The sequence below is a fragment of the Pempheris klunzingeri genome, chromosome 24 (assembly GCF_042242105.1).
Source record: "Pempheris klunzingeri isolate RE-2024b chromosome 24, fPemKlu1.hap1, whole genome shotgun sequence".
Classification (NCBI taxonomy): domain Eukaryota; kingdom Metazoa; phylum Chordata; class Actinopteri; order Acropomatiformes; family Pempheridae; genus Pempheris; species Pempheris klunzingeri.
This window is the reverse complement of record NC_092035.1, coordinates 9,457,278-9,480,886: the sequence shown is the minus strand read 5'-3', so window position 1 is coordinate 9,480,886 and position 23,609 is coordinate 9,457,278. Positions and strand designations below refer to the sequence as shown.

At 48.5% G+C, this 23,609-nt stretch overlaps 1 pseudogene; it reads left to right on the top strand.

Moving 5' to 3' along the window:
* Window positions 1-22,295, top strand: part of LOC139223584 (gamma-aminobutyric acid receptor subunit gamma-3-like) — a 71,789-nt pseudogene extending 49,494 nt beyond the window's left edge.
* The last annotated feature ends 1,314 nt before the right edge of the window (window positions 22,296-23,609 follow it).

The window sequence follows — 23,609 nt, the reverse complement described above, 5'->3', positions numbered from 1 at the left end:
TCAGTGCAGCACAACTGCAGCGATTGCGGTCGTCGGCGCTTCCACGCGAAGTACTGTTGTACATATACCACCGCAGCCTCGCCCACTGCTGGCATACACATATTTGGCGTGGCAGCAGAAGCGTTCCAATGCGCAGCTCAAGATTTGAGACTTAATGACGTTCCTATTACCACTCCCCTGGGAATCTCCAAAAGCACCCTAATTTTGAGTGCGGTTGAATGTGATGCTTTTGTTAAGGTGGTTTAAAAAATGCAATTGTTGTTCAGGGGAATGACTGATGGTTTGTTGTAGTGATGTGGCCATTGTATTGAGTATTTGTCAAGAACCTGTCAACCATTGTTGTAGACTAAGAATGAAACCTCTGGCCCGTTTACCGTGCGCATAGAATGAGTCCTAAGTCGATGTAGGCGAGACATTCCAGGCCAAAACGTAGTGGTTTTCACGCACCGGTCAGGTGTTTTTTCACACGAGTCAGACAATGTTGGAAATGCACATTTGGGTGTTTATTTTCCCGCACTTTGGGAGAAAAGTCCTTCATCGCCCGATGCAAATAACCAAAGAGTTTTTGTCACACTGTGAGGCTGAAATGTCCAATTCAGCAGCACGTACAACAGATCACAGTCCCTTACACGATGGATCTCATATTAGCTTTGTAAAAACATGCAGAAAACAGTGTTTTGCGATTGTCCTCTGTTAAAGGTCCAATATGTCAACGAAATGAACCAAGAATTTCGAACGTGGTTGATCCAATGTTGAGATTTGTCTTGTGGAAAAGTATGTAAATGAGCGTGTGTGTATTTGATCACGCAATGCATGATTTGAATATTGAAACCTAAAATGTCCAAGTTGCAATCCAAAATAGTGAGGTAATCCTCTGGGGAAGTGTCATCGCGATATGTTGCAGCCAAAGTTTTGACTGTATTCACCTGTAGCAGCTCCCGTAAGCACCCTATGGCAATGAATCCCATTGAGTCCTCTAAAGAACAATGTTTTACTTCCCGACGAGCCTCCCCGCTTCCTCTTCTTTGTGGATGCCTAAGCTATTGTATCTGTTACATTTGTTTTGCGTTTAAAGTGGCCTTTCATTTTCCCGCCAAAGATCAGTGTATTGTAATAAAGCAGAGATTCAAGAGCATCGTTGAGTTGTAGGTGAAATAATTCTCCAGAAATAGAGATTTGAAGACTAAAGAATGCACGGCATGACGAGAGTTAATATTTGTTCACCATAGGCGCACTAGAGCAGATTCCAAGCCCACAAGCGAAGCGTTGTCACCGATTTGGTCTGCGGTCCACCGAAGTGGCGACGGAAACCTGTAAATGTATGTAAACGATGCCTGGAATGGAAACTGCATTCTGTGGTCGTCCCACACGACTAACTGTGGCCCGTGTGCGCTTTCCAGATGGCTACCCCCGAGACGAGATCGTGTACAAGTGGAGTCGAAACTCGGTGGAGACTTCGGACCAGAAATACTGGAGGCTTTACCAGTTTGATTTCATGGGGCTCAGGAACACCACGGACGTGCTGACGACGACGGCAGGTAAGAGAGCGGGCGACGAAAGGCGAAGAAAAAGGTGAAGAACTGTGGCCCCGGTCCCAAAAAAGCAAGGCAAACGGTTGTATTTGGCGCCGTTCCGACCTCCAATCATGTCAAAATTGTCCATAGCCATAAATGTAATTGTGTAACTCCAAGCTGAAAGGTCCTAAGTATTCCCCTCGGGCGTAAGGGCAAATAGGTTTTTCCAGTGACATTAACGATGAAGCTGAAAGATTAAAAAGGAAGTTTAATGATTCAGTCCTTTTCCGTCTGTCTTCCCACGCCGTCGGCGCTGTCATTAGGCCTGGCGTTGTGCGATTAGATTTAGGCTTGTTGTTTTGGATGCAGCGGTAGGTGGAGAAACGGCGCCGGTCCAACAACAGGTGCCAGTCATCGTACCCCCAACCGGTTCCTAATCCATTTGTAACGCCTTCACGCGACCCTCCAAGATAAAGAGAGATTGTAAGGGCTTAATAAGGGCAGCATTACGTACGAGGGAGACGACGCCGGGAGCGTGGACCCCCGTTAACCTTGTTTACGAGTTGCGTCCCGGCACCGTGCAGTCTTTTGTGTTTGGAGAGACGCGCTCGAGGTGCGCCCAACGTGACCTCATTTGGCTTTGTAAAAGCTCAACCTGCGCTCGTGAATATTGCAGGAAGAGGAGCAGTCGGCACGATGAGGAGAGGGCTAACGGGGAGCGGCAGCGAACGACGAAGGAGGTCAGCGGCAACGAGTGGAGCTTAATTGCGCAGAGCACGGTAGCGTTTGCTCGGACAGCGAAAGGCGACAGCTCAATGAAATGTTTGTTTTTGAGTGAAATGATGTCGTTGAACTGCGCGAGCCACCGAGAAGACTGAGGAAGCACGGTCTTTGTACGTAAACGGCCACGAAGGTACGTTTGTTGGCGAGCGACGAGCGCCTTCATCCGCAGACACAGCGACGGCCATGTAAATTGTCTGTTTTCCCGGACTCCCGCCGTGTGACGAAAACCCAGCCGAAGTAATTTAGTGCCGAGATGCTGAAAAGCAACAGCAAACCTACACACGTACCTCACGCCGCTCCCGAAAATGAGGCGTTTTGTCATTTATCACCTGGTTTCTTACCTGGTTTGTTGTTCCGGGTTTGACTTGCAGGAGCTCCATCTCCACACGTGTGACGATGAGATCCCCGGCTCAAAATACCTGTCATGAATTGACAAAGTTGGAAAGCGCTGCGTCTGTGTTCCTCTTTGTCCCTTATTTCCCTGCGCGCGCCTCATCCCTCATGTCGCATAAACACAGGAGGTACGGGGCTGTTTTCACGAGGGCAGAGCGGCCAGATCCCCGGCCACAGCGCCACCGGGGACCTCTGGCGCCAATCCACCGTTCTTGTCAATTGAGCGGCGTCCCGTTGAAAAGGCCCCAATGTGGAATCCCAAACACTTTGTTGTATCTCTCCTGGCAGAAATTCCCCCCAAGCTCCCACGACGCTTTTTTGTCGGCGGGTCCATTGAAGAAACGCGGACGTCGCGTCCACCCCGGCAATGTTTGAAGCGGGTTTTTGTAAAACACGTGCAGCGAAATAGCTGACAATCCCACGCCACGTCCTCTGATTGCATCACGGATCCCAATAGCGACGTTCTATTTGACGTTCCCCCTGTACGCGCCGTACGAGATCCTCGATCCATCCTCGAAGCGCACTCGCTAAGCTGCAGCTGCAGCAGATGACACGAAAGCCACAGCTTTGGACGCGTCGACTTGTCGAGAGAACAGGGGGGCGCGAAGGGCTCGTAGCTGTCTCCCGAGCCAAAGTACAAGAGAGGCCAAACTGCGTTCCTCTGTGGAGCGCAAGTGCGGAGTAGCAGAATGCGAGTTGGACCGGCAAGAAGTATCTTTAATGCATAATGCGTTGTTGAGACGAGGTGGAATTGAGAGCTGCTAAGTGTTTTGACTGAAATGGTCCTTTTTCCACTTGACTGTCATGAATGTTGTATGTTACTGTTGAGGGGGGATGCTAAATGTCGAAATGTGTGGTGATGTTTTTGAAATGCTACCCTATCGCTAATGTATTAGTCCCATTCCTCTTGTCAGTGCTGTAGTTGCTGTTTGTTTTCTCTCTCTCTGTGTGTGTGTGTGTGTGTGTGTGTGTGTGTGTGTGTGTGTGTGTCTGTCCAACCTCCACCCAACAGAAAGACGGCCACCTCTGAGCCCGGTTGTGTTTGAGGTGTCTTCCTGCCACTGTTGCCTCATGTAATATGTGATGCTGACTGTTCTGAATTGGTGGTTTCTAAATAAAGATGGATTGATTGAATGATTGAAGAGCCATTCCTGAAGGGGACATCGTCCTCCTGAAAAAGCGCTTTAAAAGAATGTTGCTGCTTATTTCCTGTGGGCCATACCTCCAGCAATGCCGTTGGCAGGAGCCAATTGGGGTCATCTACAGCTGGCTGACACGTGCGTTTGCGTTTAGGTGAGCTCTCCCGAGCAGCTCGTTCCTTTAGGCGAGCGACCACTGGCTCTGTTTGAGAGCTAGTTCTCTCCACAGACATTCCCACTGAGCGCTAATGCGTGGGGTCGGTAAGCAGTCGAGCACTGTGACCAATATGGGGTGGGGACACTGGAAACCAGATGGCTATGCGCCACAGTTGTCATTGTGACGTCCTTGAAAAGTGTGACAGTGAAAGCGGTGCTTTGGTCCCCGTTGTATTATTGTATGCGATATCACAAGATCATCGACGGTAAAGCAACAGCGTCGGAGGTGGTTTGAGCTTGTTTGGCCCTAAATGAGGTGTCAGCAGGTGCGAGGAGCCAGCAAGGTGGTTTTGTTGTCGTTTTCCTGTGCAGCCAAGCTCCAGCGGCGGAGCGCCAAGCAAGCCGCGAGCCATTGGTGTCGGTGAAGATTTGGGAAAAGTGATTTGACAGTAAAGAATAGCGAGCGATTGGCACAGGCTTTTGACTGTATAGCGTGATGTTGTTCCAAGTAAAATGTGTCCCACGTGTGAGGTTTTTCCCAGGAAGGGGCACAACAGGAGTAGCGCGCCACGGCTGCGGAGTGAAAAATGGGTCGTAGGGGCGTTCGGGGCCGCGGCGAGCGGCAAGCAGACGACGTCTCTGTTACCGATGTTTGGGCAGCCAGCGACGTAGGAGGCAGCGTGTGCACCGGAGATGTGGATCGTGAGGAGATTTCCAGCATTGAAGTAAATGCTAAGTCCATGTGTTGAATCTGGTCCTGTGGCGATGAGTTAAAGGAAGAAAAGTGGAGCGATGACCGCAACAATAATGTTGTGTCATCCATGTGTATGACTAAGATTTTCCCTGCCCCCTCCAAACAGCGAGTGGACCCGAGCGCACAGCACGCCAGCGCGTCGACAAGCAGGCGAGCGGGGCTCTTAAGTATTCCTTAGGAGTGTGTAAACAGAGGGGTTTTGACTGCGGTAACAGAATGTAAAGACAGGGCTCGTTTGCTCCAATGCACAGACGTGTCCCCAGCACTGTAGACAGTGGACGTGGGAATGTGAATGTTTGCAGCCTCCACGCAGTCGCGAATGCAAGGTAAACGGTATGCGCAAGAATGAGGCCGACCTTCCGTGCACGAAAGCGTCAAGCGAACCATTGCGCGAGCAGAAGAGCGCGGACGTGAGCCGTGGCAGCGTGTGGCGAAAGTAACAGAAGCTCCAATGAAGCGTTGTTTGACGTCCCCCCGTTGGTGTCCAAAATGAAGCTTTTGGACCGCTTCCACTCCATGTCGGACCTAACGGGGTGGCTAAAATGATGTTTGTCGACGAAGTTGTCAGTGTGTATTTTTTGTGGGCGTTTAGCCTCGTGCGATTAAGATAGCCTTTGCGGTTGCATTGCTTAGGGGAGGAAGGTAAACGAAGTGGGTCATTTGCAGTTGTGTTTGTGATCTCCAGCGAGCCGTTTGGCAATGCTTTTGTACCTGGAGACTCCTCTCAGAATGAGCGTTGCACAATAGACGTCATCCGATGTTCCACTCCAAACAGCGCGGCGGACAATGTAGAAAGGGTGTGCGAATGCAAAGTGCAAAGCAGCTCACGGGTCCGTGTTGTGCTGCGGTCCACATGAGCCACCGTGTTAGTGGTAAACACTGGTGTGCACCTGGTGATTCAAAATGGTGATTTGAAATGTGCGCAGAGCGTGAGGCGAGATAGAGCTGCGAGCGGAGGACAAAAGGTGTTCCTCTCCAGATGTTTTCTTCAATCTGACCTGTTTTTCAAGCCAAATGCCTGAGTGGCAGCGGACGGTCCAGCAGTATTTTTCAGTCGTATTTAAAGTGATGTGACGTGTGGAAGTTTGTCAGGGGTTACTGAACAATGTGTTTTTGCGGTCCATACGTAGCTGGTGCTGTAAATGAAGTGTTGCAATAAGAAGCGTCCCACTTAGCGTCGCTCTCCTTGTTTTCCTTCCCCTCACACAGCCAGCGTCACCGGAGAAGTGCGTCGGGCTCCACGATGGTGTTTGTCTTGTGCAGATTGTATCGGTGTTGCTTGTTTCCAGCCAGCTCCTTTGTTACCTGTGTGCCTGGCTGCCTGGTCATTCCAAAGTATCAGAGAAGAACCTGAAGGCGTTAAATGTGAAATGTGCTTTTGAGTGTGGTGCCAAAGTCGTTGGCAACCTGGAGCGGTGTCAGTTGAAGGTTGTCTGTATGGAGAAGATGAGCCTAGCATGTGAGCAATATTTTGTTTTCCCCTTCCAAATCCAGGCTAACCCAAAGGATGGCGCTTCAATAAAAATGGCGTTCTATTTGAGACATGTTGTTTTCCTTTGTGTTTGCACTTGTACTCCGAGTTGAAGCGGTTGAGTATTGGTTTAATTGGAGTCAAGGCCCGTCCAGTCCACGTGTTGACATTGTATGGAGGTAAGGTAAAAAGAAGAGTTTTGTGAGTGGAGCAGCTTCCAAGGCCCTTTCCAAGTGTTGAGGAGAATGTAAGTGTGTTTGAGTGAAATGTGGCTTGTTGTGACCAAGCAAAGCGGCGCAGCCGCCCAGTGTGTGGTTTGTGTGCAATTTTGAAAATGCCAGACCGTCTAATAGCTGTAATGTTGCGGTTGTGTCAACAGGCGACTATGTGGTGATGACGGTGTACTTTGACCTGAGCAGACGGATGGGCTACTTCACCATCCAGACGTACATCCCGTGCATCCTGACCGTGGTCCTCTCGTGGGTGTCGTTCTGGATCAAAAGCGACGCCACACCAGCGAGGACCGCTCTAGGTACACACAGCGACACGCACACTTGGTCCTCTGATAATGTGGCTCCAAATGTTCCTACTACTGATCATTGTTAGCGAGCGTGTCATACTGTCGTGTCCCGTTAGCGGTCCTTGTTTTTCTTTGTTGCGGCGTTAGTTTTGTTTGCATGACTTGTGAATTGTTTTCCTGTCCCAGTGCATGCTTCCCACGAGTGAATTTGCTGTCGTGTGGATGTTTGAGATGGCAGTGAAGGTAAGAGATGGTGTTTTGTAATCAATGCTTAGTTTGATAGTGTGCTTGAGGTTGAATGTAAATGTCATTTAGTGTGAATAAAGTGATCCAGAAGTTTCAAGGGGTAAGAATCTTTTTTTTTGTACTGTGACGGTCGACCGCACCCGCACCCGCACCCGCACCCGCGCCCACGACTAAGACCAAGAGCATACTCATACTCACACTCACTCTCACACGTGACACTTTGACTATTCAACTTTATTTATTTATAGTGCTTTACAAAGTTCACTGAAATAAACAAGTGGAAGCTAATAAAGACTCCAGCAGTCGATGAGGCCAGTGGATCAGTCCCAGGCGTCACCTGCCCTTTATGATCCTCCTTCTTCGGGAAGGAAAAACTCCAAAAACCCAGTGGGAGCACCACAGTGAAGGGACGGACAGGCTGGAGCCTTGGACAGACGCACATCCATTGGCTGCTGGAGAACCACATCAGCAGGGCCAGGACCAGGATCCATAGGAACCAGGGAACCACATCAGCGGGACCGGGACCAGGACCCACAGGAACCACAGAACCACATCAGCAGGGCCAGGGCCAGGACCAGGATCCACAGGAACCTGGGAGATGAGAAAGCACAGAAACGCTCCGGGGAAGGTAGCAAGTTAGAGGCAGACATTAGGCTGACATGAGACATAATGATGGAGAGGAAGAGGAGGAGAGAGAATAGAGGAGCTCAGTGCACCGTAGGAGTCCCCCAGCAGTCTGAGCCTATAGCAGCGGAACTAGGGGCTGGTCTGAGGCCTGAGCCAGCCCTTAAATATATGCTTTGTCAAAAAGGAAGGTTTTTAGTCGACTCTTAAATGTACAGAGGGTGTCTGCCGCCCGAACCCAAACTGGAAGGAGATTCCACAGGAGAGGAGCCTGATAGCTGAAAGCTCTGCCTCCTCAACTACTTTTGGAGACTTTGGGAACCACCAGTAGACCTGCATTCTGGGAGCGCAGTGCTCTAGTGGGGTAGTACGGTACTATAAGATCTTTAAGATATGATGGGGCCCGACCCTCAAGAGCCTTGTAGGTGAGGAGAAGGATTTGAAACTCTATTCTAGATTTGACTGGAAGCCAGTGAAGAGAAGCCAGTACAGGACAAATGTGGTCTCTTCTTTTAGTTCTCGTCACAACACGAGCAGCGGCATTCTGGACCAACTGGAGAGTCTTTAACCACTTATTGGGGCGGCCTGATAGTAAGGACTTACAATAGTCCAACCTAGAAGTGACTAATGCACAGACTAATTTTTCTGCATCATCAGTGGATATGATGGGCCTGATTTTAGCAATATTACGCAGTTCTAGAAATCTGTTTAATGTGGGAGTTAAAGGACAAATCCTGATCAAATAAGACTCCCACATTCCTCACAGTGGAGCTGGAGGCCAGAGTAATGCCGTCCAGAGCAGTTAAGGTAGTGGAAAAGCTGTCTCTGAGGTGTCTGGGGCCCAGCAAAAGAACTTCACTTTGATCTGAATTTAGCAGCACAAAGTTGCTGCTCATCCAGGACTTTATGTCCTTAAGGCACATTTGAAGTTTAACCAACTGATTGGGTTCATCTGGCTTTATTGATAAATACAATTGTGTATCATCTGCATAACAGTGGAAATGAATGGAGTGCTTCCTCATAATATTACCCAGAGGAAGCATATATAAGATAAAGACTATTGGTCCAAGCACTGAGCCTTGTGGAACTCCATGTCTAACCTTAGTGTGGACAGAGGATTCCTTATTAATATGTACAAAATGAAATCGATCTAATAAATACAACTTAAACCAGCTTAATGCGGTTCCTTTTATACCGATGAACTGTTCCAGTCTCTGTAACAGGATGTGATGGTCGATGGTGTCGAAAGCGGCGCTCGGGTCGAACGAGACCAGGACGGAGAGAAGTCCTCTGTCTGATGCCACGAGGAGGTCATTTGGAACCTTCGCCAGTGCTGTCTCTGTGCTGTGGTTCGCTGTAAAACCTGACTGAAAATCCTCAAATAGACGATTAGAGTTTAGAAAATGACACAGCTCATGAGCTACAGCTTTCTCCACGATCTTGGAGAGAAAGGGAAGGTTGGATAGAGGTCTACAGTTAGCTAACACACCTGAATCAAGAGTAGGCTTTTTCAGGACAGGTTTAATTACTGCTACTTTAAAGGACTGCGGTACATAGCCTGTTAGTACAGACTGATTTGTCATATCCAGTAAGGACGTGTTCATTAGGGGCAGGACCTCTTTAAGGAGTCCAGTAGGAATGGGGTCTAGAAGACGTGTTGACGATCTAGATGAGGACATTATTGAGGTCAATTCGGCCAGATCAATTGGAGAAAAACAGTCCAAGTACACATCAGGTCTAACAGCTGTTTCTATGATTCCTAGGTTTGAGGTTGGACCAGACCCTGTTGAGGGCAGGAGGTGCTGAATTTTGTCCCTAATAGTTAGGATTTGATCATTAAAGAAGCTCATCAAGTCGTTACTGCTGAGCTCTAAAGGAACACGAGGATCAATGGAGTTCTGGCTCCTTGTCAGCCTGGCTATTGTGCTAAAAAGGAATCTAGGGTTGCTTTGATTTTCTTCGATTAATGAGGACTAGTAGGCGGCTCTGGTGTTACAGAGGGCCTTTCTATAGGTTTTAAGACTATCTTGCCAGATTAAACGGGATTCTTCCGCTTTGGTGGCCCGCCGTGTCCTTTCTAGCCTTCGTGAGTGTTGCTTAAGCTCACGTGTCTGGGAGTTATACCGGGGAGCTTGTCTCTTTTCTTTAATTCACTTCTTTTTTAGAGGGGCCATAGAGTCTAGTGCCATTCGCAGTGAACCTGCAGCACTGTCGACCAGATAATCCATTTGGGAGGGGCTGACATTAGCATGGGGGTCGTCCGCAGCACGGGGACACGCTGGCTGAAATACTGAAGGAATCGCCTCCTTAAATTTGGCAACAGCGCTATCAGATAAGGATCTAGTGAGGACCTCTCTGTCATATAGACCATAGTCCTGTAGCGAGAAATCAAATGTTAACAGGTAATGGTCTGATAGAATAGAGTTATGTGGAAAGACTGTTAACTGTTCCATTTCAACACCAGAAGCCAAAACAAGGTCAAGAGTGTGGTTAAAACAGTGAGTGGGTTCATTGACACTCTGGGAGAAGCCAATTGAGTCCAGTAGTGAGACAAAGGCAGTGCTAACACTATCATTATCATTATCCACATGAAGATTAAAGTCACCTACTAGAATCACTTTGTCCACACTGAGGACTAAGTCAGTGAGTCAAGATAAAAACTCTGAAAACTCAGTTAAGAATTCAGAGTACGGACCAGGAGAGCGGTACGCTGTGACGACCGACACTGGTTTTACAGTTTTCCAGGTTGGCTGTGAAAAACTAAGAGTAAGACTTTCAAAGGAGTTAGAATTGAGTTTGGGTCTAGGTTGGACTATTAAACTAGAGTTGAAGATTGCTGCAACTCCACCTCCACGTCCACAATCTCTGGGAATAGGAGTATTAGTATGACTGGGAGGAGTGGCCTCATTAAGGCTAACGTACTCCTCGGGACGTAGCCAGGTTTCTGTCAGACACAATAAATCAATAGGATGGTCAGATATCAGATCGTTTACTAAAACAGCTTTGGATGGCACAGATCTGATGTTTAAAAGTCCACATTTCACTCTCCTGTCCTGTTTCATAGTATCAATGGTGGTATTAACTCTGATTCAATGTTGATGTTGAACTCCTCTCCTGTTGGACTTAATAGATCTAAATGATCTGAGTGGTCGGGGGACAGACACAGTCTCTGTGGGATGTTGGGTGGGTGACTGTTCGAATGGAGGAGCAGAGAAGTGTGGAAGACTGCAGCTCTGCCTCCTGGTCTTGACTCTGGATTGTCAGGTTTTAGGACTAATAAACTTCGCCATATTTCCAGATAAGAGCGCAGCTCCGTCCAAAGTGGGATGGATGCCGTCTCTTCTAATGAGACCAGGTTTGCCCCAGAAAGACTGCCAATTGTCTATGAAGCCCACATTGTTAGCTGTTACCTCAACAGCCAGCGGTTAAATGATGACATGGGCTGTACGTGTCATCGCTGATCAGGTTGGGCAGGGGACTAGAGAAAACTACGGAGTCCGACATTGTTTTGGCAAAGTTGCACACCGACTCCACATTAATTTTAGTGACCTCCGATTGGCGTCATCGGGTGTCATTAACGCCGATGTGAATTACAATTTGACCAAATCTACATTTAGCCTTCGCCAGCAGTTTTAAGTTTGACTCAATGTCGCCCGCTCTGGCCCCCGGGATGCACTTAACTATGTTCGCTGGTGCCGCTAGCTTCACGTTCCTGACTATGGAGCTTCCGATGACCAGAGTCTGTTTCTCAGCGGGTGTGTCACTGAGTGGGGAAAATCGGTTGGAAACCTGAAGGTGGTGGTGCACCGTGGGCTTCTCCTTGGGACTATGTTTCCTCCAGACAGTCACCCAGCCGCCCTGGTTTCCCGGCTGCGCGGGAACCGCCGGGGGAGTACGAGCTAAGCTAGGTCGGCCCGCACCGGCTACTGGGGGCTGGCTAGCTACAGCTGACTTGTGCTCCATGGTGCGGAACCGTGTCTCCAACTCACTAAGCCTCGCCTCCAGTACAGCAAATAAACTACATTTATTACAGGTACCGCTTTCGCTAAAGGAGGCCAAGGAGTCACTAAACATATGGCACACTGAGCAGGAGACAGCGGGAGACTGAGAGGGAGAGAGAGAAGCCATTTCAGTGGTTTTAGTTTTTTAGAAGCTAGCTAGTGATTTAGGTAAAGACTACAGAAATAACGACATTATCGCCACAAGAAGTGAGAAATATGTGTGCGGGTTTGTACATTTAAATGGACAGCTGGTGGTTAAGACAGTAAAGCGTGAAAATAGATCCAGTGGAGAAAAAGGAATGACAGACGCTGTTGATAGCGCAGTACGCGGAAACTCAGATAGCCGGAAATGGCGCTTACCGTAACGGGAAGGAAGTTTACTTACCTGAGTAAAAAACATACTACACGTACTAAAGTCTTCAGCTGACTCGTCGACACACAAGCCAGGCACGGTGTCTGTCCAAACTTGGTCGTGATGACGGCACCGCAAGACTGAGGACAGAAGATCGCAATCGTGTCACATCCACTCATGAAGGTGGCCTCATACGTACCCCGACTCCTGTTACGCATATGGACGAGATCTTCGGACGACAATCCCAAAGGAAAGTCACGCTGCATCTCAAGGGATTTGGCAAAAACAACATCGTTGGACATCGGCAGGCACCTCAAAACCTGAAGGGAAGAACAAAGGTCTTTGGACAGATGACAAACACCGTCATAAGAGCGCAACTACTATCGGGAAAAAGGGGCGGCGGCCGTCAAGTCGGACAACCGGGACTAAGAGCCGCAGGAACCTGAGACACGAGGGAGTTCCCCGGCAGTCAAGGAGCCAGCCCTAAACTAGAAGCTTTAGCAAAAAGGAAGGTTTTTAGCCAAATCTTAAAGGTAGACACTTTTCACACGTGCCTGCTAAAGTATCCCTGGACCCAGCTCCACACAACCGCAGTGTCTTTCCAATCGTCTCCACAACAATACGTGACACCCGGTCCTCGCCGACACATTGGATCGTTCGCTAGATAATCCTAATTACATTGACGAGCTCATTGTTCCACAGCTGCTTTAACTTAATTGAATCTTCTTCATTCATTTCAGACAGTCAAGTGGTTAACATTGGCAGCTCGTGATGACGTGCACATTTGACACGGTCGAGCCTCGTCGACATGGAACGATTCTATGCTCGCCTGCGTCAAATGGGTGTGTTCGGCAGCATCCCGCTCTCTCGCGTGCATCGGATCGATATAGGACTAGGGATTGAACTGGCCAAATGACACATCGCAACAGCTAACTACAGGTTTCGCAAACCACACGCACATTTAACCCAGGGAGCCCGCCAATTCCACAGTCGCACCCGCCGCAGCGCTTGGGACTCGGTGCCTTGCTCGCTGGCTTTTGGGGGAAGGAGGTGACGCTCCGGCTCGTTCGCCTCCACCGCCCAAATCTCCTCGCTTGACCCGACAACTCGACCTCGATCCGTGTCGCTGCATCGAGCCGCAACTCTGAAGGACTTGAATTCCTGCCTGCCGCCCGCCTCGTATCGCGCCAGGTCTACTGGGCCGTCTCTGTGGTAATAAACACGTTTTTCAGTGGACTTCTGTCCGTCCTTATTCCTTATCAAACCCAAAGACAAAACTTTGCTCTTACTTGAACAATACAGTTGGCTCGTCTTACATCAAATTCAATAACAAGCTAGCGTTACTGGGCCAAATGGAGCCTTTCCTCTCGTCTCACTCGTGAAAGCTGATCGCAACGCATTGTGTTGACCTCCTCCCGCTTTATGCTCTTCGGCTGATGAGAGTTGAACATCAAAACGGTGTGAAGCAGATGACATCGAGAGAGACGACGGCACACGTTATTTTCAGACTGTGCTGAAATACAACGGCTCTCTTGCTCTTTACTAAAAGCTGATGAAGAAGATTGCATTCAAAAGTGCTTGTCCGTGTTATGTCCCTTTTAACATACATACAAGAGCCTTGACTACACACTTTTACACCACTGTCAGAAAAATGGAGGGACGTTACACACGCTCGCAACGACTGCGGCTCTTATTTCATGTGGAGGTCGACCCGCAAAAAACAACCACGGTCGATGAAAAGCCTGGGATCTCCCTCGGACAACGGGGAGCGCAGACGAGCGGGCTGTCTCGCTCCCGATAAACATCCGCGTTCGGCTCGACGACTCAAAGTCGTTTAGCCTTTCTTCTCTAGGACCTCGCACCCCTTTTCAGGTCGGCCTGGGATTGAATCCCGAGGCTCAAAGGGGACAGGAGAGATAAGAGGAAGAAAAGCTGGGTGCAACAGAGGGACAAAACCGCACTGGAAAGCAAAGTGAAGGCCTCTGGCGTGGAGCGGCGGGGAGAAATGTCACAAATATGGGGGGGTTAGTTGCAAGTCCAACAAAAAGGCAGGTGATGCCGCTGCCCCCACCTCAAGCCGGTGCATCTTGACAAGCTGCTAACGTCTTTCAGGTGGTATTTCCTAAGAGCTGTCGCTCGTCTGCTACTCCTTCAGCGACACAACAGCGGTGGGGTGGAAGGAAGAGAAAGGAGCACGCGATGATTCCCATTAGACCTCCATCTCTGCACCTCAAATGGGTCTTGACAGTGATGCAGAGGGTGGTTGATGGAGAAATAAACCTATCGGAAGCCACAAGTTGAGGATGTAGAGCTCGAGAGGGTAACGGACAAGTGTGACGTGGAACTTAATTAGACTGGGCGGTAACATCTATCGTTACGCCGTACAGCAGTTACCCACGGTCGCTTTGCATAGTGTTCGCTCAAAACACTACATTTTCAGCCTTGCTGGCCACCCTCACCTTCTCCTTTTTGCCTGTACAACATTGCATCGCTTGATCCTTAACAGACATCTAATATGTGTCCTTGGATGCAGTTTTTCAAACAACTGATTCAGTTGGTCTTGGAAGGACTATGCTACTTTTCCACAGTTGCCACTGGAACTATTTTTAAACAAACGCAACCATCCACGACCCTCCTTGGTTGCATTGATCCATCTCCCAGGTGCAGGGGGGACTGAGATACCGTTTCGAAACCAAGTCTTTCCTCTGTCAGAGCTGTCATTCACACAAACTCTTGCATTGGGTGTAAGAGCTGACGATGTTCCTCGTGGGAGCCCTGGCAACAAGGCGGTGACTTAAACACAGGTGGTAGAGACGCATCGGTCCCTCGCGCTGTGCCGTCAACACTGGAATGGAAATCGGATGCTCCGTTCGCCACAGGGACAAAGTGGCTAGATGATCCGCTATCTTTTCCTCCCCGAGCGCTTCGCACCTCGTACCATCTCGTGGGAGTTGTCGTTACTTATGGCTAAATAAAATGAAGGACGCCGCGAGGTCGCAATTGTGTTCCTATACTGCAATTAAAGCATCACTTCAAGGAACTTCTGCCCCCGTATATATACGTCGTGATCTATACCGAGCTGTCTGTCAGAGAATACGTGGCTGACTCAATACATTAGAGAGGACAGTAGGCTCACCGCAGGCTGTTTAGTTCAAAGTGTCTGCTCGGTGAGACGGGACTGATGGGAGGCCGTCGGACTGATTACGTGCGGGGAGGATGTGGCTTCGACTCAACGCCGCTACGATGTGCGTGAAACACCTTGAATCGCATTGGATTCAAATTGCCACGTGGAGCGTTTTAACCTCAATCGCTAGCACGTTAATTTGAAAACATCAGCACAATTACCGTCAACAAACGAGCTCTCACAGACGACGCTGTCGGCTCCCGTGGACGCTGCATTTTGCCTGGTGCTCGTGGTGGAAATTCAGCTGGAGTGCTTAGCGCTTCAAACTGGAGAACGCCTTCACTCCTGCAAATAATACACATTTTTAGTCCACTTCAACTATTCTCACGGCATCGTTTCAACTTCACGGTAGCCTACTTTGTCACAACGTGTAGATTCACCATTAGTTGGGGTTCATCTTGCTCTACAAAACAAACAGAGTGACAAACAGTGGTGATACATTTTAGGACAGGAAGCAAATGGCTTCGTGGAGAATGCAGGATTAAAATTCTTTTTTGATCAAACGCTAAACTATTTTCTCGATGTTTGGATGGTGAAACGAATAAGAATGATGGCTGCGTGTTACTGACTAAGCAGTGCTCCCGCTAAGCTTTTTCCAAGACGTGGCTGTCTCAAAATCAACTTTGACATTCATCTCGTCCGCACTCGTCCCATTTTTCAGCTACCGATGAACCGTTATTTTCGTGACCCGCAATCCGCTGATTATTTTCACATCCATACATTGCTCATCAAATAGAACCTTACCCCTCATCCAAAGATAGGATAGAAGACCAGCAAATGCACTCATTTTAGGAGCTGGAGCCAGTACGTGTTGGGCAGTTTGACTTAAAAATGAATTGAGCGATTACAAACACGTTTGGAGATGACTTCGCTGCGCAATAACCCCCCCATTCCTAATCCGAGTGATTACAGAAAAAAATAACAGGACTTTCCTGCTTGTCCAAGTGGAGCAAACGCTCAGCACATCTGTGCGAATGGCTCAACAAACCACACATGATATTTGGAAATTCACACAACTCAAACTGACTACAATGACACAAACGCAGCACTAAATGCTTGTTGAAAAGTGACACGTGACACACCGTTGCAGCTTTTCACTTAGAATGGACAAAAACTCTGCTCTCGTATTAACTCTGGAGTCACGATGAAACCCGTGCAGTCTTGTGACCTGGCCGCTGATCCTTGACTGCTGCTTCTCACAGCTATTTATAGAAGCTCCGTGGACGCAAGCTGGGCTCTGTTCCACCTGCTTTACCCCTGGACGCAGAACAAAGGTCAACGTCTCAGATTTGTTAACAGATTGTGGCAACGCCCCGTCGCCACTGTTTCGTGCCAACTACCGCGTCTGGAAAATCTGGGTTTGGAAATTGACTTGCGTGTAAAAAAAAAAAAAGAGAAAGACAGAAACATAAACTGGAAATCTGTTCTCGTCTGCACCACGTTTGCTGTGCACGTGGCGTGTGCGCTTGAGCTTTTCTCGCTTCCGTGTGACAGCCCCTGTTTCTGTGTCGTTCGGATCGCCTGCGCAGACGGGAATCGCCCGGTTGCCATGGCATTGTGGAGCACCCGTTCCCACAGAATGAATTAAACTGTACAAAGAAAACCTGTGACCTTGATTGAAAATAGCAGCCCAAACTGGGAGCAGCCGCTGGGTAGCTCGTGTTGAACCGTCAAAGACACAAATCAATGGCATCCCTTTTTGCACTTTGCCTGAGATCGCGCCGTTTACAGTACACTGACATTTCAACGCGTGGTAAGGTGGAGGGGATTACAAGCAGGGACTTCATTCCGCTCGTTTGCCGCCCAAATCTAATGAGCAGAGGAAAAGAGAAAGTCTAGACGAGCCCTAGACCAGAGGAGGTAGCTTGAAATAGATGGGAGCAACTCGTCTCTATGGAAACCACAGGCAAAAACAGTGGCACGCTCTGCTGTGAAAGACATGTGGGAGATGAGGATGAAAGAGACAGAGAAGAGAGCGGGAGAGAGAGGGAGGGAGGGAGGGACGGAGAGGCAGAGGAGGGGGGAGGCGCGGCGTCAAGAGAAAGAGGAGAGGGAGAGATGGCGATCTGACGAGAACCGTGTGTGTGTCCCAGCGGTACGTATCGATGCCCCCGGTGGGCATTCGTGTCACTGGGTTCATCTCTCTTTGAAAGAATTGATTTCATTTCACCAAGCAAAGACAATATTCCACTTTAAGACACCATGGGGAGTAATTTCTCACACAATGCCACTGATGACACAATGACACACAATTAAAAGTCACCTCCAACTGGAGGACTTATTTACCAGTGTGACGGGTCATTACTGATGCTGACAACAGCTGCTTTTACAACTGACCAACGATTCGAGTCAAGGCTAGTTACCTCCCAAAGTGGCCCACTCGCTAGTTGCATTGATCACGTGTCACAGGTGATTGGCAGGACCGTCCCGACCTAGCGTTGACACATTTACGCTGTCGTGGTCAAGCTAATGCAAGTGTTACAGCCTCATTTCCATCACTCACCGCCATTGTTAAAAGACAAGTGGGCTGATGAGCGCTTCGCCTCTCCACAGGCTGCTTAATGACCGCAGTCTGTGCGTCACTCAGGACGGAGCTGTCGGCGTCATCTGACAAGTCCGAAAGAAATCTGTGTCTCGTCTGTCCGTCATTTAAGTATAGAGACCAATTTCTGATATGAACAGCAGTGCTGCTGTATTAACGCTGCTTAAACGTGATTAAACAGAGTACAATTTAAGACTATTGCTGTGAAAATGGAGTCTACATCAACTGTACTAGTCTACATCTTTACCAACTCTGCTTTGTGTGTTTTGCAGCACATCGACACTGAAGCATTCAAACACTTCACGCTGTTGGGTTGTTCTCTGCACAAAGAGTTTTTCTTCCTCATCAAAGAATGAATTAAAGGCTTCTATTTAAATGAAGACACCGGAAAGTTTCACGACAACTTCGCAACTCATTGTAGATGCGGCGTTGGAGCAGCTACTCTGTGGAGCGTCTCGTTCTGAGAAAACAACAATGCTACTGAGGAATAGTTGCATCGACTGCAGTGGTCGCTTTGACCGAATCCTCTGTTTGTGAAAAACACACACACAGACTCAGCCTCTGCGCAATGCAATAAGTCATCGACCGAGTGCTGTCATTCTCTTATGGACGCATAACATAAGACGAGCCTACAGCTCAGCATGTGACGTTATCTCCGCCAACTATTTCAGTAAGATTGCTGTCAGTTTGGATGGAAACTTTATCTGTGCACAAGATCTAAAACAATTAAAGTCACTCAGGTTGTGAAAAGTCCAGTTAAACTTACATTTGGACAGTGATGCCACTTTTCTTTACGTTGTCAAATAGTATGAAATGGTCGGTTTTCTGGGGGACTTTCAGCTGAAGAGGACAATAACACTAAGGTTAAGAGCGATGGCTGCTCTTTCGCTCTGCGCTGATGGCGGTTTGAGATGACCAGAAAAAAAGGTTTTCAATAATAACATTAGAAAATCAATCAGCAGCTACCACTTTTGAGGGGCTTTAGCCTCTTGCAGTTTACAATGCAATTTCAAACAATTACTTTCTAGCCATGTCTGGAAAGTTTCCGCCGTGGCTGAGATAGTAAAACGTCACTGAAGTCATTACCGTCACAGATACTTCACAGACGAGTCATGTTTCAGTCGTGACGAGGTGTCGGGATGTCGTTCGTCATTCTCGTGTGGCTCCGGTGTATAACTATCCATTCCTGACCCATTTAAATGGCGGGGAATAGGAAAAAACATAATCTGATTGCTACTTAACCACACTCAAAACAAAGTACCGCTGCAGCTGTTTAACAGACGACCGGATTGATGCAAAAATGGGGACGTCTACCCAGAATACCCCGTATGCATTATTAATGCTGACTCGTAAAGCTCTGCCCGCATGTTAGATAATACACCAACTTCTGTATGGGTCGCCCCACGGCTGACCAGCTATTTGTCATGCGCTCGCAGTGAATATTACCCCTCGTGCCTTCCCAGGTATCACCACCGTGCTGACCATGACCACCCTGAGCACCGTGGCCAGGAACTCGCTGCCTAGAGTGTCCTACGTGACGGCCATGGACCTGTTTGTCACCGTCTGCTTCCTGTTCGTCTTCGCCGCCATGATTGAGTATGCCATGCTCAACTACTACTCCTACAGTGTACGCAGGCCCCCGCCCAAGACGCAGCGAATGGTAAGCCTGAATGTGTGGGATTTCACATGAACTCAAGATCATTTATTAACATTTAGTCATGTTAACATTCGCCTCCGCTACGGCATCGAGCTTCTTTGAGCACAGCCGCGTACGACGGTCTGTCAGGCATGCGTCTTTCATCGCTGTCTTTTGGACGCTCTCGGTAATGTATCGGCGTGAAAGAAACGGACCTCTGTTTGAAGTGATTGTTAAAAGTGCTTGTGGAAAGTTAATCAAACAGAGACAAGCGATTACAAAAAGGCAGAAAAAGACTGCAGAGACACTAAACTAGTACAAACAGAAGCAAACACACATACTACATCTACTGGAGTGGATGTCTTGCACCTAGACAAAACAGGTGTCCAGGCCCGTTACCTCATACTCCATCCGTGCGTATCGCGAGTGTATTGCTAATGATAATCGAAACCTGGCATGCTTTTCCCCTGAGCAAACCAAAATAAAAACCTGCCGGACAAATATCTCATTAGTTTAAGGACGCTAGGTTCCCGGGTGCCATAGCAACACTGGGGGACCTCTATACCCCCGGGCACCCACGTGATGATGTAGCTGTCTAGACAAAGAAAAACAAAGCAAAAACAAAATGAACACATTCTGGAACATCTGGGTCAAGTCGCTCTCGTGCCGCCCCGTGAGCCCATTGAAAATGACTGAAAACTGAGTGTGTGATGGACGTGGGAATCTGCTCCTTTGTGTCCAGGCCTGGTTCCACTTTAAGTCTTTGTGTTCTACGACCGAGTGTCGCTTCGGCTTTTTCGGCCCGCTCGGTGAAGGTGAAAAGACGCGGGAACGACGTGTGCGGCTGAAAACATTTCTTTTCTACCATTCTCTCCCGTGCGAGAGCCTAATGCACTGTGTGGGCGTTCTCGGGGCTGCACCTGCTGCAAATGCTTTAATGGCAGCAGCGCATATACGCTAAGACTGAGTCAGCCGTCGCTGCTGTCGTTTCCCTCTCTCCGCGTCCCCTCCCTCTTTATTATTGCCTCCCAGTGTAGAGCTCTGCTCCATCTGTCTCGAGGCTAAAAACGCCGTCGGCTCAGCCTGAACAATTAAGCTGGGTTACGTTTGGTCCCCTCCTCTGCATTTCTGCTGGATTTTGGCCCAGTCTGTCTGTGGGGAAGCCTCGTATTTCCCTCGCCCCCCCGATCCGCGTGGCCCCTTTGAGCCGCCTACTCGGTCGATTCTCTTACTCCGCGAGACGCCTTTCGCTTCCTCTCCCTCGCCTCCCGCTCTTCCTCTAACGGCGGCGTAGAGGACTGGAGAAATGTGTGGACATTTTACCCCAATTAGGTTGTCCCACACGCTTCTCTAAACATCAGGGAGGTCACGCAAGTCACGTAACGCATTTTCCCAGGAGGCACTTATTCAGCATTCTAGTCTTAAAAAGTCAGACTGGAGCTGCGTTGTGTGACTATAAAAAGGAGACAAATAATGAATACCAACAATTCTTGTCAGTACCTTTACCTTCAATTGAATATGTTTAAACGTGAGTATTGAAGTTTTGGACTTTTAGTCAGAAATCTATTTCAAACGCTGAATGTAAAGTTTAGACCCCACTATGCTGTTACCAAAGCATATCGATTGCAGGGCTTGCCGGTGTATTTTGGATTCCGGCTGATACGACTGACAAACGGACGGAATGGTTCGTCGCTTTGATTCGGCGCATCGATAGTGGAGTTTGATGGAGTTTTTCAGCTATCTAACGCATCGATGCATATATGTCAGGGCTTTGTGTCTTTAGAGACTTGCCATTTTGCACTCGTGATCAATCGCACTGAGTGGAAGCCACTGGAAATGGCACAATTTCTCCACTGCAGCACCGATGGACCGCAATGCAATACAGCAAAAAGGCATTTTGCATTTTCACAATGAACGCCCTAATCTTTACAAACTAGCCTTTTACTTCTTTTTAGGTACATTTTTCGAAAGGAATGGTACTTAACTTCTGCATGACATCCATAACACACCGCCACTAACCTATCCTCACCTTTTCTGAGTGTTGCTACGCAAGCTTTCCATGCTCACGCTGCACATCTGCACATTTACCACTCTAAATTCTTAGTACAAACAACTGGGCCCTGATTACAGACAGAGGTAGACAAAAGCAGGCTTCTCATTTCCAGGCGGCAACTGTCACTGGCTGATTTGATCAGCTGTGGCTAGCTAATTAGCCCCATGGGTTTGAATTCATTTTAAAACCCTTGTTGAAAAAAAAATCATGTACTGGGGCCTTAAATATGCACACGCATACTTGATATCATTAGAAAAGACTGAGGCCAAAGCTACACGTCCCAGGCACTAGCTCATGTACTGCAGTGCGCAAGTTGGCGTAGGAACAGTAGAAAAGTGGAGTTGTTTCAATTATCGTGATTACGAAAAACAACATCAGACTATTAGAGAGACAAACTAATGCTAATGATGTGCTCCTTGGCCTTGGAAGTAACTCTTTCTGCGTTACGTGTTATTCGGCTTCATCTGACGCGCTAACGGTGGCGGGTTATCTGCGCGTTTGTGCTCGTGTGCTCTTAAGACAGCCCCGTGCGCGCCGCTTCAACGCGTTGACAAAATCAAAGCTCGACGCAGCTGCCGTGCCAAGTTACTGTACGCTTCCTTTGCATTCAGTTCCTGCGCAGTAACTCTCTGTCGTCCCGTACAGGCCTACTCGTCTTTCAACGTGGGTCGCGCCCCTCGGCCCGTGATGCCGATGGGCAACTCCCTCTTCTGGCACGACTACGACGACAACTGCCTGTACGAGTGCCTGGACGGCAAAGACTGCAAGAGTTTCTTCTGCTGCTACGAGGAGTGTAAAGAAGGCGGCTGGAAGAAAGGACGGATCCACGTCAACATCCGCGAGTTGGACGCCTACTCCCGGGTTTTCTTCCCCACCTCCTTCTTGCTCTTCAACATAGTCTACTGGGTCAGCTACCTCTACCTCTAGTCGGTCTCGGGCTCCGATCCGTGGGCCCCGCTCAAACGGCCGCGGTCCCCGCCGCGTGGCGCGGCGCCTTGCCATTTAAGGTCAAAACTAGGCGTGGAGGAACAAATGACGTGGATCGGCTCGATGGGAATTGTCAAAGGTGTGCCGCTTCCGGAGCGGTACGAGTACAAACTGCACGTGTGCCGTGGTGCGCGGCGTACTGTAAAGGCCGTGACGCTTTGAGCGGCGGCGCTCTAAGCGGAAGAAAATGCTCGGCGGCACGACGGCGAGCCGCCGGCGTTACCTTGAATGGATACGTCCCATTTGTGACTCTCTCGGACACCAAACGACCCACAGCTTTGACTTCGGAGACGTTCGGGGACGGGGTTGCGTTGCTGAATCTTGGTTGTCGAGATGGCAAAGCACCCATAGTGCCTTCTTTAGAAAGGGTGCGGCACAGAAAGACACGGCTTCAAAGGTCCCTCCGTTATCTTTATTACCTCATCCGCCACTCCGCTGCATGCTGAGCTGTTTATTCTTTGATGAAACCCACCCGGAACGCCGCCGCTGGAGATGTTTCAAACTAACATTCGCCATTCATTTTGGAGCGCGTTAGTTTGACTTGGACCCTAGAGTTAGTACTCGCTACTTTCAAACAGTAGTAAAGTTTTCTTATTCTTCTTAATATTATTATTAGAATTAGTTGTATTTTCACCGCAAGTCGACTAGCTCGCACGTCAGATGTTAATTGTTGAGTAGGAGTTAGTGTCGGGGGCAGTGATTGTCTGGTAAAATCTTGTTGATTAAGTCAGTGAGCTTTTGTTCATGATGCTTTATGACCGAGCCGTGCGGTTTACGGTAGATGCCGAGACCATTTGGGTTGGTTTTTTTAGAATGAATGCCGACTTACGTTCTTACACGCAAAATCTAGACAAACTGCATAAATACATACCAATCTAATGCTAAACGTGCTAATCCCATCTGCTGGCATAATAGGTATGTTCCAGTGCGTGAATGAACAGATTAGGGTCAAAGCGCTGCTGGTTCTTTTCTCGACAACAGCTGGATGGAGACAGTTTCGCACGTTATTATTTAGATAGATTTTGTCATCGTTCATAGTGGATTATCTTGGTGTAAAGGAAAAACTTGACATTTCGGGAAATATACTTCACAAGTGTTCAAATAGCTGAAGCCTTTTTGTTTCATTGGGGACGCACTTAGATTAGAAACAGGCTTTTCCAGAACTCAACGCTTCCTCCGTGTTCATTTCCAAAGCGCTAACTCCATCGGTAGCAATTTTCACCATAACATCCGTTTAGACGGTCTTCACTTTAT